Source organism: Pseudophryne corroboree, chromosome 2 (genome assembly GCF_028390025.1).
Source record: "Pseudophryne corroboree isolate aPseCor3 chromosome 2, aPseCor3.hap2, whole genome shotgun sequence".
NCBI classification, from domain to species: Eukaryota; Metazoa; Chordata; class Amphibia; order Anura; family Myobatrachidae; genus Pseudophryne; species Pseudophryne corroboree.
Window position 1 is genome coordinate 1,017,083,613 of NC_086445.1, and position 15,138 is coordinate 1,017,098,750.

The following is a 15,138-nucleotide window of genomic DNA, read 5'->3' on the forward strand; positions in this document are numbered from 1 at the left end:
AGGCTGCGAGTGAGGGTCCAGCGCGGGCTGGTAGTCTGCCTGGAAAGGTAGGCAGTGCTGAGGCTGGTCTCCTCCATATGTCTGTAGCGGCCAGCTCTGACTTGGTCGTTGCGGAGGCGGTAAGGGGCGTGGCCAAAGACGCACAAGTGGTGATGTCATTGGGTAGCAGAGAGACTGTTAAGCAGCCGGGGTGTATGGAAGCTAAGGCACAAGGACTGCCTCCACTGGACAAACGTGTATTAACCCCTGAGAAGTCTGCTGTTACAGAGACTATTTATGGTGATATGATTGCCCCAGCCAGGGTAATGGCAGCTGTCAACCATATCTGTGCCAATCAGGCTAGGTTATCAGAAGCCACTGCTAGTGCAGTAAATAAAGAAAGGGAGGGGGTCAATGTACAGACTTCTTTATCCCTTCCTCAATTTTCTTCTGGTCCAGTAAAACCCAACTCTGTGTCTTATGCTCGAGCGGTGTCTGAGGCTATAGGTGTTGCGCCTCAGGGGAGAGCAAGTGGGGGTCAGTCAATTAAAAGGAGGAATGTAATACAGTTTAGATGGGTTGGTGATGGGGTTCCCCTTCTAAATCTGATTTTCTGGACTTAATTTTTTCTTTAGGGTTTGAAGCAGCTGATCTTTATGCCTGCATACACCCGGTGAAGTCCCCGGAATATGACTTAAGTTTTGTGTCATTAAATGGTCTCCAAGCTTTCTGTACAAAATGGGAGCAGAACAGGCTGGAAGAACCTTACATATTTTTCAAAACAAACACAGTCACTAGGCCGGATAAGGTTAAAATCACCATATTAGTGAGGAATGAATCATTACCTACTGCTGATATTGTCTTCTGGCTGTCTAGATATTGTTCTGTGTTGTCTCCACTGATCAAGTTTGACCATACCAAGGGTGTTTGGGGGGGTGCCTACTCTACATTTGTGCGTCTTCATTCTAGTGGTGCGGAGACCCAGCATTTGCCCTCGGCTGCCTATATCGGTAGAGACAGGCTTCAATGTTTCTACCCGGGGCAGCCGAGGACCTGCCAAAAGTGCGGGGACTTTAGGCATCTTAGTTGAGATTGCACAGTTGTTAAGTGTGCTTTATGCAATCAGACAGGCCATGTTTCAAAGGAATGTGTAAAGGTCAAGTGCAACCTTTGTGGCACTGAAGGGCACCCCTACAGCAGATGCCCAAATGCATCACACAATGTAAATGTGACGGTAGATAAGACTGTAAATGATATTGGTGATAATAGCATGTTGGAGGCAATTTTGCACCAGGAAATGTTACAGAAATTGGAGGAGAGGGCTAGTAAATCACAGAAACAGGTGGGGGGTGGAAGCAAGATGCAGCCAGAGTTTAGGGAAGTGCCCTTTCAGACTGTGAAGAATGGAGGAAAGAAGAAGGCAAAGACAAAGAACATAGATGTTATTTGTGCAAATAAATTCAATGTCTTGGCTTCTTCTGAGGATGAGGGGGAGGGTGAGATTGTGATGGTAGGTGGCAAGGAGCTTATCTTTGTTCCCAGTAAACCCAGACCTAAAAATGCGAAGAAGACCTCCAGCTTACTAGTAAGTGATGTGGCTGTGCGGGTGGAGTCTAAGGATAAGAGGGGGAGGAATGGTAGAAATACTAAGAAGGTTAAGCGAGAGTCCACACAAAATGATCTAGAGTGGGATCCAGCTGGGACGGAGCTTAGCCAGGCATTGGAAACCTTGTTGGATGAGCAGGCTAAAGGTAGACAGGGTGAAGAAGGGAAGGAGAGCTAGATGGTGGTGGAGGAAACTCCTAGTCAAGAACTTGGATGCCAGGGATTTTCTTCACTGGACCCCCTTAAGGGGATTGATGGTGGGGGTGACCCAGGTGTAGTCCCAAAGCCTCCTGATCCGGATCCTCCCCCAGAAAATGTTGGGTTGAAACTGATACCAGGGAGGTTCCTGGAACAGTGGGACCTAAGAGCTCACATGATGGGGTTGTGGCTTCTGATTCTGGTGGTGGGTGTGGGGTGGAAGAAAGTGCTGGGGAAGAGGTTGTTGTGGAGGATGATGATGTAATTCCCTTTGGTTTGTCTTGTAAGAGGGTAGGGTCCTCCGATGAGGACTGTGAGAAAGAAGTAAAGAGAAAGTAAATGGGTCCTACTTCTATAATCCAAGAACCGTGGATCCCCAACCTATACGATGTGCCACTATTAATGTGGCTTCCGTGCTTTCCGAACAAGCTCGATTTATGGCCTTCGATTTTTTCGATGCGGTTGATGTCAATTTTTTATTTTTGCAAGAGACCAGGGTGGGGCGATTTGGCTACACTCCATCGGGCCAAATCTCAGTGGAGTAGGGGGCCTTCTTTATGGTCTCTTGCGGCCGAGCTGTACGGTGGGTTGGCAGTTCTTTTTACTGGTATGGTAACTGTGCACAGGATTATAGAGTTGCAGGTAGGTAGGTGCATGGTTCTGGATGTCAACTTGAGAGGACATGACCTGAGGCTGATTAATATCTATGGGCCACAGTCAAAGTGGGACAGGAAATGTCTTTTCAGGGAGATAAAGCCGTTTCTTTTTACAGCCCAGCAGATTGTTTTTGGAGGTGATTTTAACACCATCATTAGGCCTAAAGACAGAGGAGACACCAGAGCAACCCTGGGCTATGATTCCAACTTTTTAGTTAGTATGATTAGAGAGGCAGGTCTAGTGGATGTGCATGTTCGCCATTTCCCAGACCTCACAGGTTACACCTTTCATAGCGGTAGTCGTAGATCTAGGATAGACAGGATTTTTGTTAAGGAGTCCTCAAAAACTTTGCCTCCAGAGACAAAGCCAGTAGAGTTCTCCGATCACGTTTTTCTGAGTGTTACTTTAAATGCCTCAGAAACCCCTCAGAAAGGGCTGGGCCTTTGGCGTTTGAACTCCAAACTCCTAAAGGAGGAGAGGGTCAAACAGTCCTTTAGAGACTTTCTTCAATTACAAGAGACACTTCTGGAGGCTGGCTGGAGTAGGTCTGAGTGGTGGGAGGAGTGTAAAAAGAGGCCCCGGAAATTTTTCAAAAGGCTGGTAGCCAGGAAAAGCTTGTCAAAAAGGTGCATCTACCAGAGCTTGAGAAGGAAACTTGATCTCTTGATTTCTGAGCGTGGAGATAGTGGGATAATCTCTCGAGTGTGGGCTCAGATGAAGGAATACCAGTACAATCGTCTGTCTTCATTGATTCTGGAGAGGGATTACGGCAAATACCACTCGCCGGATCCCTACCAGAGTTGCAGAAGATCAGTCGATCTGAGGGAGGTCCGGGGCCTGTATGATGAACAGGGTACTCTTCGTGAGGATAAGGATGGTATCTTGGGAGTCATTAGGTCCTAATACTTCAACCTCTTATCTGAGCAGCCACTTATCAGAGAGAGGATGGAGCGTTTTCTGAGGGGAACACCTGGGCTTGAGGGGCTTGATCCCTCTTTTGACTCTTTGGGTAGTGATGTAACAGTGGAGGAAGTCAAGAATGCCATAGACAGTCTGTCTATGAAGAAGTCTCCAGGCCCAGATGGATTACCATCTGAATTTTATAAAGTGTTTTCTGACATCTTGGCTCCTCATCTTGTAGAGGTATTTAATGAAAGCCTAGGTGAGGGGTTGCTCCCTCCCTCTATGAGATCTTCTGCTCTTATATTGTTGTCCAAAGGTAAGGACCCAGCCCGTATCAAAAATTGACGCCCCATCGCTCTTCTCAATATGGACAGAAAGATTCTGGCAAAGGTACTCTTCAATCGGTTGATGGAAGTTTCCGGGCTTTTGCTTTCCCCATCTCAGCATTGCACCGTGAAGGGCCGTAGCCCCTTTAGTGCTGTCCTTGGCGTCCGGGAGGCCGTGGAACGATGTCGTGCTGAAAAGTAGGGGAAGTATTTGCTGGCATTGGATCAGTCCAAAGCTTTTGACCGTGTGAATCATCAGTATTTGTGGACTGTATTGGAAAGGTATGGTCTTCCTGTCCGGGTAGTAGATTGGCTGCGTGTTATTTATAATCAGGCCCAGAGCTTCCCACTGGTTAATGGCTGGGTAGGCCCTGCTTTCACTGTTGATTCGGGTGTCCGTCAGGGATGTCCTCTGAGCCGCCTTTTATATGTGTTTGCAATTGATCCTTTTGTGAGGAGGATTGAGAGTGGCACTGTAGAGGGGGTGCAGCTGGGCCCTGAGTCTCCATTGAGGGTGGTGGCCTATGCAGATGATGTCACTCTTGTCCTGTCATCTGTGGCAGAGGCACGTGACGTGGAATATCTTATCTGTGAGTACTCTGAAGCTTCGTGTTCCAGAGTCAACCATGACAAGTGTGAAGCTTTCTGGATGGGAGAGGAAGGTGATGAGTTTGCCCTTCCGGACAGCCTCCCCCCGGGCCAGCCCAGAGATCAAAATTTTAGGTATACGATTTGGCCGTGGTGATTATGCCACTCAAAATTGGGAGAAAAGGCTTGAAGATGCTACCAAGACGGTACAGTCTTGGAGAAAGTGGCAGCTTTCTTAAAGGCAGAGGATTGACTTGTGCAAAACTTACCTGATCCCTTTGTTTCTCTATGTCAGCTACGTGTGCTTTTTGCCAGAATCCTTGTGGACCAGGATGAATTCTTTATTCTTCCTATTATTATGGGGGAATAGAATGAATCCAGTCAAGAGGAGGATTACTTACATGTCGAAGGAACAGGGTGGCCTAAGTATGGTCAACCCTGTGGTGTTTTTTGCTTCTACCTTTATAAAACATACCCTTGGGAGTTTATTTTTAGATTCCCCCCCCCCCCTCGATGGGTAGAGAGCTTTTGGGCCTGGGTGTTTCCCTTCCTTGAGCTCTGGTTTGATGGTGGTCAAGTGAAAAATTTTCGGGTCCGGCATGGCTACCTCTTGATCTATGTCATCTTGTGCTTGAAGATGACAAGGCGTTGGGGGCTGGAAGAGGGTGAAGTTAAAAACTTCTCCAGAAGGGAGTTGGAGAGAAGAATTTTGCGAACTCACTTCTTTGTTCCGCTGTCGCTAAGGGACTGCCCGGGTAATGTTTGCTCAGATGGGTTGTCTCTGATCAATTCTCAGAGGATCCCACTGAAGTTCAGGGACATTGCTTGGCTCTCCTTTCATGGGAAGCTTTACGTGAAGGGTAATCTCAAGTTTAAAAGTGCCGGTGATCGTGGCTGCCCGCGTGAGGAATGTCTAGAGGAGGAGGAGACGTTAGACCATTTTTTTTCTTGAGTGTCCTTTCAATGTAAAAGTTTACAAGGGAGTTTCAAGAGCCTTACGCATCCAGTGCCTCTCGGGGCCTAGTTACCCTGAGTGGGCTTATGGGGCATTTAAAGGGTATAGGAGATTTGATTTGACCACTATTTTTATAGTTAGCTTAGCTGTTAGACATCACACGTGGAGAGCACGGTGTAAGGTATCCCTTAGACAGAAAGTTCTCCCCTGCGAAGTGGTGGTGGAAAGCATTCTACACGAGGTGAAGAGGTTGATGGATATGGATAAGGAGAGGATGGATGCTGTTGGGTGGTCCAGGCTTTGGCGCCACCTGAAGCCTCCTTGAGTGGGTGGCAGACATCTTCTCCTCCATCTTTTGGCTATTTTTCTCACTCCCTGTAGATTTTGGACTTGTTTTTTTGTTTAAAATGGTTTACATGCGGCTAAAAGCCCTTTACTTTTACTCTACTTGTATTTAATGTAAGTAGTTTGTAGTGCTGTGGTTACATTTGTATGTTGTGCATAGTTGTGTGTTGTCTAGTATAGGCTGTTAGGCTTAACAAATTGTTAAGCCATGGAAATTACAGTATATATGTAAGATTCTGTTGATTTATATTTATGATATGTTGTTTTTAGCCATAAGTGTGTTTTGGCTTGGTTTTATGCTTTATTTATTTATTTATTTATTTATTTATTGTATGTTGCAAGTTTTCTAATAAAAGAATCAACCAGGAGAGAACAGTAGTATAATGTACCTGGGTTACATCGGGAGAGAGCAGTAGTATATGTGCCTGGGTTACACCAGGAGAGAACAGTAGTATATATGCCTGGGTTACACCAGGAGAGAACAGTAGTATATGTGCCTGGGTTACACCAGGAGAGAGCAGTAGTATATGTGCCTGGGTTACACCAGGAGAGAACAGTAGTATATGTGCCTGGGTTACACCAGGAGAGAGCAGTAGTATATGTGCCTGGGTTACACCAGGAGAGAGCAGTAGTATATGTGCCTAGGTTACACCAGGAGAGAGCAGTAGTACGTGTGCCTGGGTTACACTAGGAGAGAACAGTAGTATATGTGCCTGGGTTACACTAGGAGAGAACAGTAGTATATGTGCCTGGGTTACACCAGTAGAGAACACTAGTATATGTGCCTGGGTTACACTAGGAGAGAACAGTAGTATATGTGTCTAGGTTACACCAGGAGAGAGCAGTAGTACATGTGTCTGGGTTATACCAGGAGAGAACAGTAGTACATGGCTTAACAAATTGTTAAGCCATGGAAATTATATTTGTAAGATTCTGTTGATTAACATTGTTATTTTCGGACATAATTATGTTTTGGCTTGGTTTTATGTTTTATTTATTTATTTATTTAATGTATGTTGCAAGTTTTCTAATAAAAGAATCAGCCAGGAGAGAGCAGTAGTATATGTGCCTTGGTTACACCAGAAGAGAAAAGTAGTATATGTGCCTGGGCAGTGGTGTATCAATATCTAGGGGTCCGGGTGCCCCTGGCAAAGTAAGGGTCTGGCGCCCTCCATTTTTGAAATAGGGAAGGTGCATTTGCAAAAAAGGAACATGATCTTGTGGAAAAGGGGCATGGCCATACAATAGTTCCCCCAATTCAAATTACGCTACACAGTAGTAACCCTTATACACATCATGCCGACACAGTAGCAGTTCCTTTTACACATTATGGGGGTAATTCCAAGTTGATTGCAGCAGGAAATTTTTTAGCAGTTGGGCAAAACCATGTGCACTGCAGGTGTGGCAGATATAACATTTGCAGAGAGAGTTAGATTTGGGTGGGTTATTTTATTTCTGTGCAGGGTAAATACTGGCTGCTTTATTTTTACACTGCAAATTAGATTGCAGATTGAACACACCCCACCCAAATCTAACTCTCTCTGCACATGTTATATCTGCCTCCCCTGCAGTGCACATGGTTTTGCCCAATTGCTAACAGAATTCCTGCTGCGATCAACTTGGAATTACCCCCTATGCCCAGTAATTCTTATAACACTGACATCAGCAGTGCCTGGCCTGTCTGAGAAGGCAACGCCACCCAAGGCCAGGTTGTATAATCAAATAGTAGTGCAAAGAAGTGCAGTGCAACTCACTACCAAGTGGTGCAAGTAGAAAAAAATTCTTAGTGGTACTGTATGCGCATGCCTTCATCGCGTGCACGCCAAAAAATGGGTGTGACCACATGCCACATGGGGCGTGACCAATGGAAATGGGAGCGTGATACACATATGACCCCAATAGTGCAGTGCCAGATACACATATGCCCCCGATAGTGCCAGATACACATATGCCCCCACAGTGCCAAATACACACAGGCCCCCACAGTGCCAGATACACACAGGCCCCCACAGTGCCAGATATGCCCCCAAGGTGCTAGATATGTCCCCACGGTGCCAGATACACATATGCCCCCACAGTGCCAGATATGCCCCCACATTGCAAGATACACATGCCCCCACAGTGCTTGATATGCCCCCACAGTGCCAGATACACATATTCCCCCATGTTGCCAGATATGCCCCCACATTGCCAGATACACATGCCCCCATGGTGACAGATTTACCCCCACAGTGCCAGATGTGCCCCCAGCAGCGCAACTCACCATTGCTGCTGCTGTCGGGGAGAGGAGAGTGCAGCATGCGCCTCTCCTCCCTCAGTCCGGTCTCCTCCTGCGGCGGCGGCATCCTGTAGCTCAGATTCTGGCACCGGCCTGCGAGCCAATCGGAGCTTGTGGTCCGGCAGCGACGTCTCCTGATTGGCTGCCGGTCTGCAAGCTCTGTTTGGCTCACGAACCAGCATTTTAGTACATGCCCCCGCAGCCGCCAGACTCAAAGGGGGGAGAAACCGCTGGTCTACGGACTGAAGGGGGCAGGAGAGGCGCATGCTGCGCTCTCCTCTCTCCACGGTGTTTGCAAGGTGGCGTACCAGCTAGGAATTTCTTACCAGGAATGCAGTACCACCAAACTTGCAGCACTGGCACTACCTAACTCTCCTATTCAAATGTACATAGCTGTAGTCCCCCCTCAGCACATAGCCATAGACCCCACCAGAACACAGCACATAGTTATTTCCCACCTCCCAGCACAGTCAAAGTCCCCATCCCCCTCCCAGCACATAGCCATTGTCCCCTCCCAGTAAATAGCGATAGCCTCCCCACCTCTCCAAGCAATAGCCATAGTCCCCACAGCACATAGACGTAGTCTCCACCTCTCCCAACACAGTCATACAGTAGTCCCCACCAGAGGCGGAACTACCGCCAGAGCAACCAGTGCGTTGCACTGGGGCCCGCCACTGTCCAGGGGCCCAAAGCATGTAATGAGTCAAACTGACTCATTACATGCCGCTGTGTGCTGCGGGCAACCGCTGCCCGCAGCACACAGCCGCCCGGACAGAGAGGAGAGGAGCGCAGCGGTACGGGGGAGAAGGAGGAGGAGGGAGGTGGAGGAGGGAGCCGCAGCAGCGTTTTACTACTGGTTGAGGCGCTGCTGCTGCTGTCCCTCTGCTTCACTATAGGCTGTCTTCCGAGAACAGCCTATAGTGAAGCAGAGGGGCAGCAGCAGCAGCGCCTCCACCAATAACACAGCACTGCTGCAGCTCCCTCCTCCACCTCCCTCCTCCTTCTCTCCAGCCCGAGAATCGTGACCAACGCTGCACCGTGGAGCCTGAGCCAGCGGAGAGGGTAAGTATAATTCATTCTTTCTTTCTTTCTTTCTTTCTTTCTTTCTGTCTGTCTTTCCATGTACAAAAAGGGGGACCGCCTGCCGCAATGTGTAAAAATGGGGGACTGCCTGCCGCAATGTGTAAAAAGGGGGAATCTGCCTGCCGCAATGTGTAAAAAGGGGGAATCTGCCTGCCGCAATGTGTAAAAAGGGGGAATCTGCATGCCGCAATGTGTAAAAAGGGGGAATCTGCTTGCCGCAATGTGTAAAAAGGGGGAATCTGCCTGCCGCAATGTGTAAAAAGGGGGAATCTGTCTGCCGTAATGTGTAAAAAGGGGACGCTGTCTGCCGTTATGTGTAAAAAGTGTACGCTGTCTGCCGCTGTTTAACAAGGGCACGCTGTCTGCCGTTATGTGTAAAAAGGGCACGCTGTCTGCCGTTATGTGTAAAAAGTGGACACTGTCTGCCGCTATGTGTAACAAGGGCATGCTGTCTGCCATTATGTGTAAAAAGGGGACGCTGTCTGCCGCTGTGTAAAAAGGGCACGCTGTCTGCCGTTATGTGTAAAAAAGGGGGACGCTGTCTGCCGTAATGTGTAAAAAGGGGACGCTGTCTGCTGTAATGTGTAAAAAGAGGAATCTGTCTGCCGTAAGGTGTAAAAGGGTCTCTACCTGGTGTAGTGGTGCTACTGTGCGCGTAATTTGAATAATGGAGACTACTGTGCACCATTTTATGAATTGGTATTATTTTGTGGCCACACCCCTTCCCCACGAAGCCACGCCACTATGTATTTTTGCGCGCGCCTACGACGCGTACTGCCCCTGTTTTGCATGCAGGGGTGGGGCTCCGATGCCGTTTCTTGCACACAGTGCTAAAATGTCTAGTTACGGCACTGTTGCTAGGTATCCATTTCTCTGGCCCTGAGCAGGTCCCCCTCACCAGGTCCTCTCCAGGGGTGAGCGGGGTGGACTTGGATGGGATGGGGGGCCCACAGCATTTTGTCTCACCTGGGCCCACCGCTCGCTAGTTCCGCCACTGGTCCCCACCCCCCTCCCATCACATAACAATAGTTCCCTGCCAGCATAGATAGCCATAGTCCCCCCTCCCTGCACATAGCCCCTCACCTCCCCAAGCACATAGCCATAGTCCCCATCCCCCTCCTAGCACATAGCTGTAGTCTGCCCTTAGCACATAGTAGTAGTTTCCCCCATTCCCAGCACATACATAGCCTCCCCACACAGCACATATCCCTAGTCCCCGCCCCACAACATCCCAGCAGATAGCCGTAGTGTCTGGCAATACCTGCTGTGCTGAGATGCCTGGGATGGAGGGCGGAGGATCGCTTAGCAGGCAGGAGCTAGAGCCGGTGTCCAGCACCGCACCAAACTACGTGAAGAAACTGAAATAAACTACAGCTCCCGTCAGCCCTTGACGCCGGGAGCTCCTGACAGCAGGGGTTACTGGGAGTTGTAGTTTATTTTCAGTTTCTTTCCTGTAGTGCATTGCGGTGCCGGACACCGGCGACAGCTCCTGCCTGCTGAGCGATCCTCCACCCTCCATCCCAGGCAGCTCGGCACAGCAGGTATTGCCAGACACTGCGGGTTAAGGGATTCCACCCATTGGCCGAGTGTGGCACTGTTGGGCGGCGCCCCGTGCTCGGCTGGCGCCCCTAGCGAGTGCCATCCTGGCCAATGGGTAGATACGCCCCTGTGGCTGGGTTACACCAGGAGAGAGTAGTATTACGTGTGCCCAGGTAACACCAGGAGAGAATAGTAGTATATGTGCCTGGCTTACACCAGGAGAGAACAGTAGTACATGTGCCTGGGTTACACCAGGAGAGAGCAGTAGTATATGTGCCTGGGTTATACTAGGAGAGAGCAGTAGTACATGTGATGGGTTACACTAGGAGAGAGCAGTAGTACGTGTGTCTGGGTTACACTAGGAGAGAGCAGTAGTATATGTGTCTGGGTTACACCAGGAGAGAGCAGTAGTATATGTGCCTGGGTTACACCAGGAGAGAGCAGTGGTATATGTGCCTGGGTTACACCAGGAGAGAGCAGTAGTACATGTGATGGGTTACACTAGGAGAGAGCAGTAGTACGTGTGTCTGGGTTACACTAGGAGAGAACAGTAGTATATGTGCCTGGGTTACACTAGGAAAGAACAGTAGTATATGTGCCTGGGTTACACTAGGAGAGAGCAGTAGTATATGTGCCTGGGTTACACCAGGAGAGAGCAGTAGTATATGTGCCTGGGTTACACCAGGAGAGAGCAGTAGTATATGTGCCTGGGTTACACCAGGAGAGAGCAGTAGTACATGTGATGGGTTACACTAGGAGAGAGCAGTAGTACGTGTGTCTGGGTTACACTAGGAGAGAACAGTAGTATATGTGCCTGGGTTACACTAGGAAAGAACAGTAATACACGTGCCTGGGTTACACCAGGAGAGAGCAGTAGTACGTGTGCCTGGGTTACACTAGGAGAGAACAGTAGTATATGTGCCTGGGTTACATTAAGAGAGAACAGTAGTATATGTGCCTGGGTTACACCATGAGAGAGCAGTAGTACGTGTGCCTAAGTCATACTTGCCTACCCTCCCGGAATGGCCGGGAGGCTCCCGGCCACCCGGAAAGGTGGGCAAGCCTCCTGCTTTCCCTGCAGCCCCTCCACAACCCTCCTCAGCCGCCTGCAGCAGAGAACAAGTGGGCGGTACGAGGGGGTCCAATGACGCGATTCACGCTGGATTGCGTCATCATAGCTCCGCCCCCCGCTATACAGCGCCTTTTTTCGGCACTGCACAGCGGGGGGTGGAGCCACAATGACGCTACCCTGATGCCACGCCTCCGGACTGTCCACTTCCCTGCTGGCCACGCCCCCTTGGATGGCACATCCTGCTGCTGGCCACGCCCCCATGCACCTACAACGCTACAACGCTCCAGGAGGAGGGGGCAGCAAAGTAGGTAAGTATGGGCTGGGTTACACTAGGAGAGAAGAGTAGTATCTGTGCCTGGGTCTCACCTGGAGGTAATTCTCCGGGGGCGGAGACTTTGCAGAAGGAGCTGGGTGTGCTGTGAGCAGGTTGTTTGGTGGTGAGCTCCAGCTGCTGCTGCTGCTGCAGGTGCAGTTAACAGGGGGTTTCCTTGCTGGCTTCCCCGGGCAGGATGGATCCCCCCGGGTGAGAAAGCTCCCTGTGTATAGACATTAATCAGAGCACTGAATTTGCTGCTATAGCTAACCCTGGAGCCACGGCAATATCGGCAGGTGACCGGCCAGAGGCGGAGGGGACCAGCTGTTCTAATGGTGCTCCAAGGCAATCGGAGCTGCGAGCAGACAACCCCAAACTGAATGAGAGTGCTCCCTCGAGTGAATCAACTCCAGGTAGAGCGGTGGCAGAAACTGCGTGCCCGACAATCAGTGAAGCAGGGGTGTCCCGACCATTAGATGCTGGGGAAAATGATCCAGTATCCCTAGGAGGGACTGAGGATGATAAGGAGACAGAGGAGACATACCAGCATTACAGTATAAAAGAACTGCAATGTGAAGCCCAGCGACTTAACCAAAGAATAGCCCAGAAAAAAAGAAGCGAAACAAGTGTTACAAATGGGAGAGGCCAGTTTTGAGAGAAGAGATCCTGTCACTGGCTTCCGCCCTGGAAAGGGTTAAAGCACGGCTAGTGGTACTGCGGCTGGAGGAGAGGAACAAAGTTAAAGCTGAAAGTATAAGCACTGCATCTGCTATATCCAGTGATCAGCTGCCGGAGGGGGCTGCAGTGATGGAAGCCCAGGAGCCTGAGGTCTGTCAGTCGGTCAGAGGTGATTCTGTTGCAGAGTTTGGGGTTGGGGAGGCGTCTCCCCATTATCCGGCTGTGCTGCAGGCTGTGGAGGGTATGCAGTGTGCTGAAGGGGCAATGGTGGCTGATACTGTACCTGCCGCACTGACAGCCAATCTGCATAAACCTGTCCCGCATGTAGAAACAGCTGTGAGATGTGAAGAAGACGAATTGTCAGATTTCCAATTGGAGATGCAAATAATCAAAGCCGAACGCCTGCTGAAGGCCAAAGCAGGGAACAAAGATAAAGGTACTGTTGTTGGGCCTTCTGCCAGTGCTGCAGGGGTATGTCGGTTTTGGACAAAAGCACATTATCAGTAGGTCAGCAAGAAGTGCTTAATATTGTGTATGGTCAGATGGGTGCTCCTAGCAGAGCAAAGGTGGCTGCTGAACTGCTAAATAAGGAAAGAGAAAGAAGGGAAAATGTGACTGTTTCTGGTGAAAGTAGAAATGTGCAATAATGTACAGAAAATGCTGCATCTGATGTGAACAGACAGCCCGTCCCAGGGGTTATGTCTTATGCCACTATGGTACATAGACCCAGTACAAGTTCCAGTATGCCCCAAATGAATGTAGGTTCAGGGCAAGTAGGGAACAGAAGGAACTTGATTCAGTTTAAGTGGGTTGGTGTAGGCGAGACACCGACTAAAGAAAGTTTATTACAGATGATTTTTGGTTTAGGTTTCCATGCCTCAGATCTGTACGCATGCATTCACCCGGTTAAAACGCCAGATTTTGATTTAAGCTTTATTTCCTATCAGGGACTTCAGGCTTTCTGGGTGAAGTGGCAGGCGTGCAGATCTTCTAAACCATATGATGCATTTAAAGCTGTCTTAGTAACCAAACAGGATAAAGTGAAGTTAAGAAACGAATCTATCCCACCACAAGATATTCTGTATTGGCTTTCTAGGTTTTGTGATGTGCAGTCTGACTTGATTAAAGTTGGTTTTACCATGGGAGTATGGGGCGGTGCATGGGCTGCCATGGTGTCTCTAAGAAACACTGATAAAGGTTTCCTCCACATTCCTTCCACTGCATACATAGGAAGGGATCGTGTGCAGTGTTTTTACCAAGGACAACCAAGAACTTGTTTCAAGTGCAGTGATTTTAGACACCTAAGTAGTGATTGCAGTGTGATCAAATGTACCCTATGTGGGAAGGTGGGTCATATCTCCAAAGAGTGTAATAAAGTTACCTGCAATTTATGTGGGGAAGAAGGTCACCCTTATAGTCGATGTCCATGGGCCAACCACAATTTGGGAGAACAAGATCCGAGAGATGAGCCATCCAAAGGGAGAAAGGAAATGCAGAAGGAAGGAGGCCAGGAGAAAGATAACCAGATAAAGGTTCAGAGGGTGGAAAGTCAGAAGAAGGCCTGTGAGGTGATGGTAACAGAAGGTTCAGTCGGTAGAGAAGTTCCTTTTCAGGAGGTAAGAAGAGGCAATAAAAACAAAAGGAAAGGAGAAGAAATAAAAGTAGTACTTAGCAATCGGTTCGATGCTTTTACTACAGATGAGGAGAAGGTTGGTGAAGTTGTAAGAAATGGTGGTGACCTCTCTTTTGTGCCCAGGGTCAACAGAAGAAAAACAAGAAAAGTGACAAAAAGTTTAATTGAAGTTGAAGTCCCAGGGAAAAAGAGTAAAGAAATGATTAAAAGAAAGTTGAGAGAAGAGGGGGATACAGAGGAGGACAGACAGGAAAGCCTAGAATGGGACCCAGTAGCGACAGATTTGGTAGAGGAGGAAGTAGAGGCCATAGTGGTGGAAGAAACCCAAAATTTGGAGGAGGAGGTTGTATCCTCAGGGTCTGTGGTTGGCCCAAGTAGTACATTAGAAAGTAGTTAAGTGGGTGACCAATGCCAGGTAATTAGATTTGCCCGTAAGCCACCTGATCCGGAGCCTCCTCTAGAGGATTGTTCTAGACAGAATGGGGAGGACGGTGATGGAATGACTTCAGTCATTGAGGAGGTTGATAATATCTCTGTGGAGGTAGTATATCAAGAGTGTGAATCCTCTATGGAGGTTTCAAAGTGTGTTAAGTAAAAGTGAGCAAGGTCCTGCCTCTATAACCAAAGAAACATGGATCCCCAACCCATACGATGCGCCACTATTAATGTGGCTTCCATAGTTTCCGAACAAGCTCATTTTATGGCCTTTGATTTTTTTCAATACGATTGAGATTGATTTTTTGTTTTTGCATGAGACCAGAATTAGTAAGTTGGACACCCTACACAAGGCGAAGCGAGAGTGGAGGCGTGGGCCTTCTTACTGGTCTCTTGTGGCTGAGCCGTACGGTGGGGTGGCAGTGCTTTTTACTGGTATGGTAACTGTGCACAAGGTTATAGAATTACAGGGAGGTAGGTGTATGATTTTAGATATCAACCTGAGGGAACATGACCTGAGACTCATTAACATCTATGGATCACAGTCATCA

At 48.7% G+C, this 15,138-nt stretch overlaps 1 protein-coding gene and 1 long non-coding RNA gene across 2 annotated transcripts in view; one reads left to right on the forward strand and one right to left on the reverse strand.

Annotated features, from left to right (window-relative positions):
* The window catches only part of LOC134988053 (uncharacterized), a 101,655-nt gene that overhangs the window by 37,047 nt on the left and 49,470 nt on the right, over positions 1–15,138 (reverse strand). The window lies entirely within an intron of this gene.
* Positions 1–15,138, forward strand: part of LOC134988032 (trefoil factor 1-like) — a 66,483-nt gene that overhangs the window by 951 nt on the left and 50,394 nt on the right. The window lies entirely within an intron of this gene.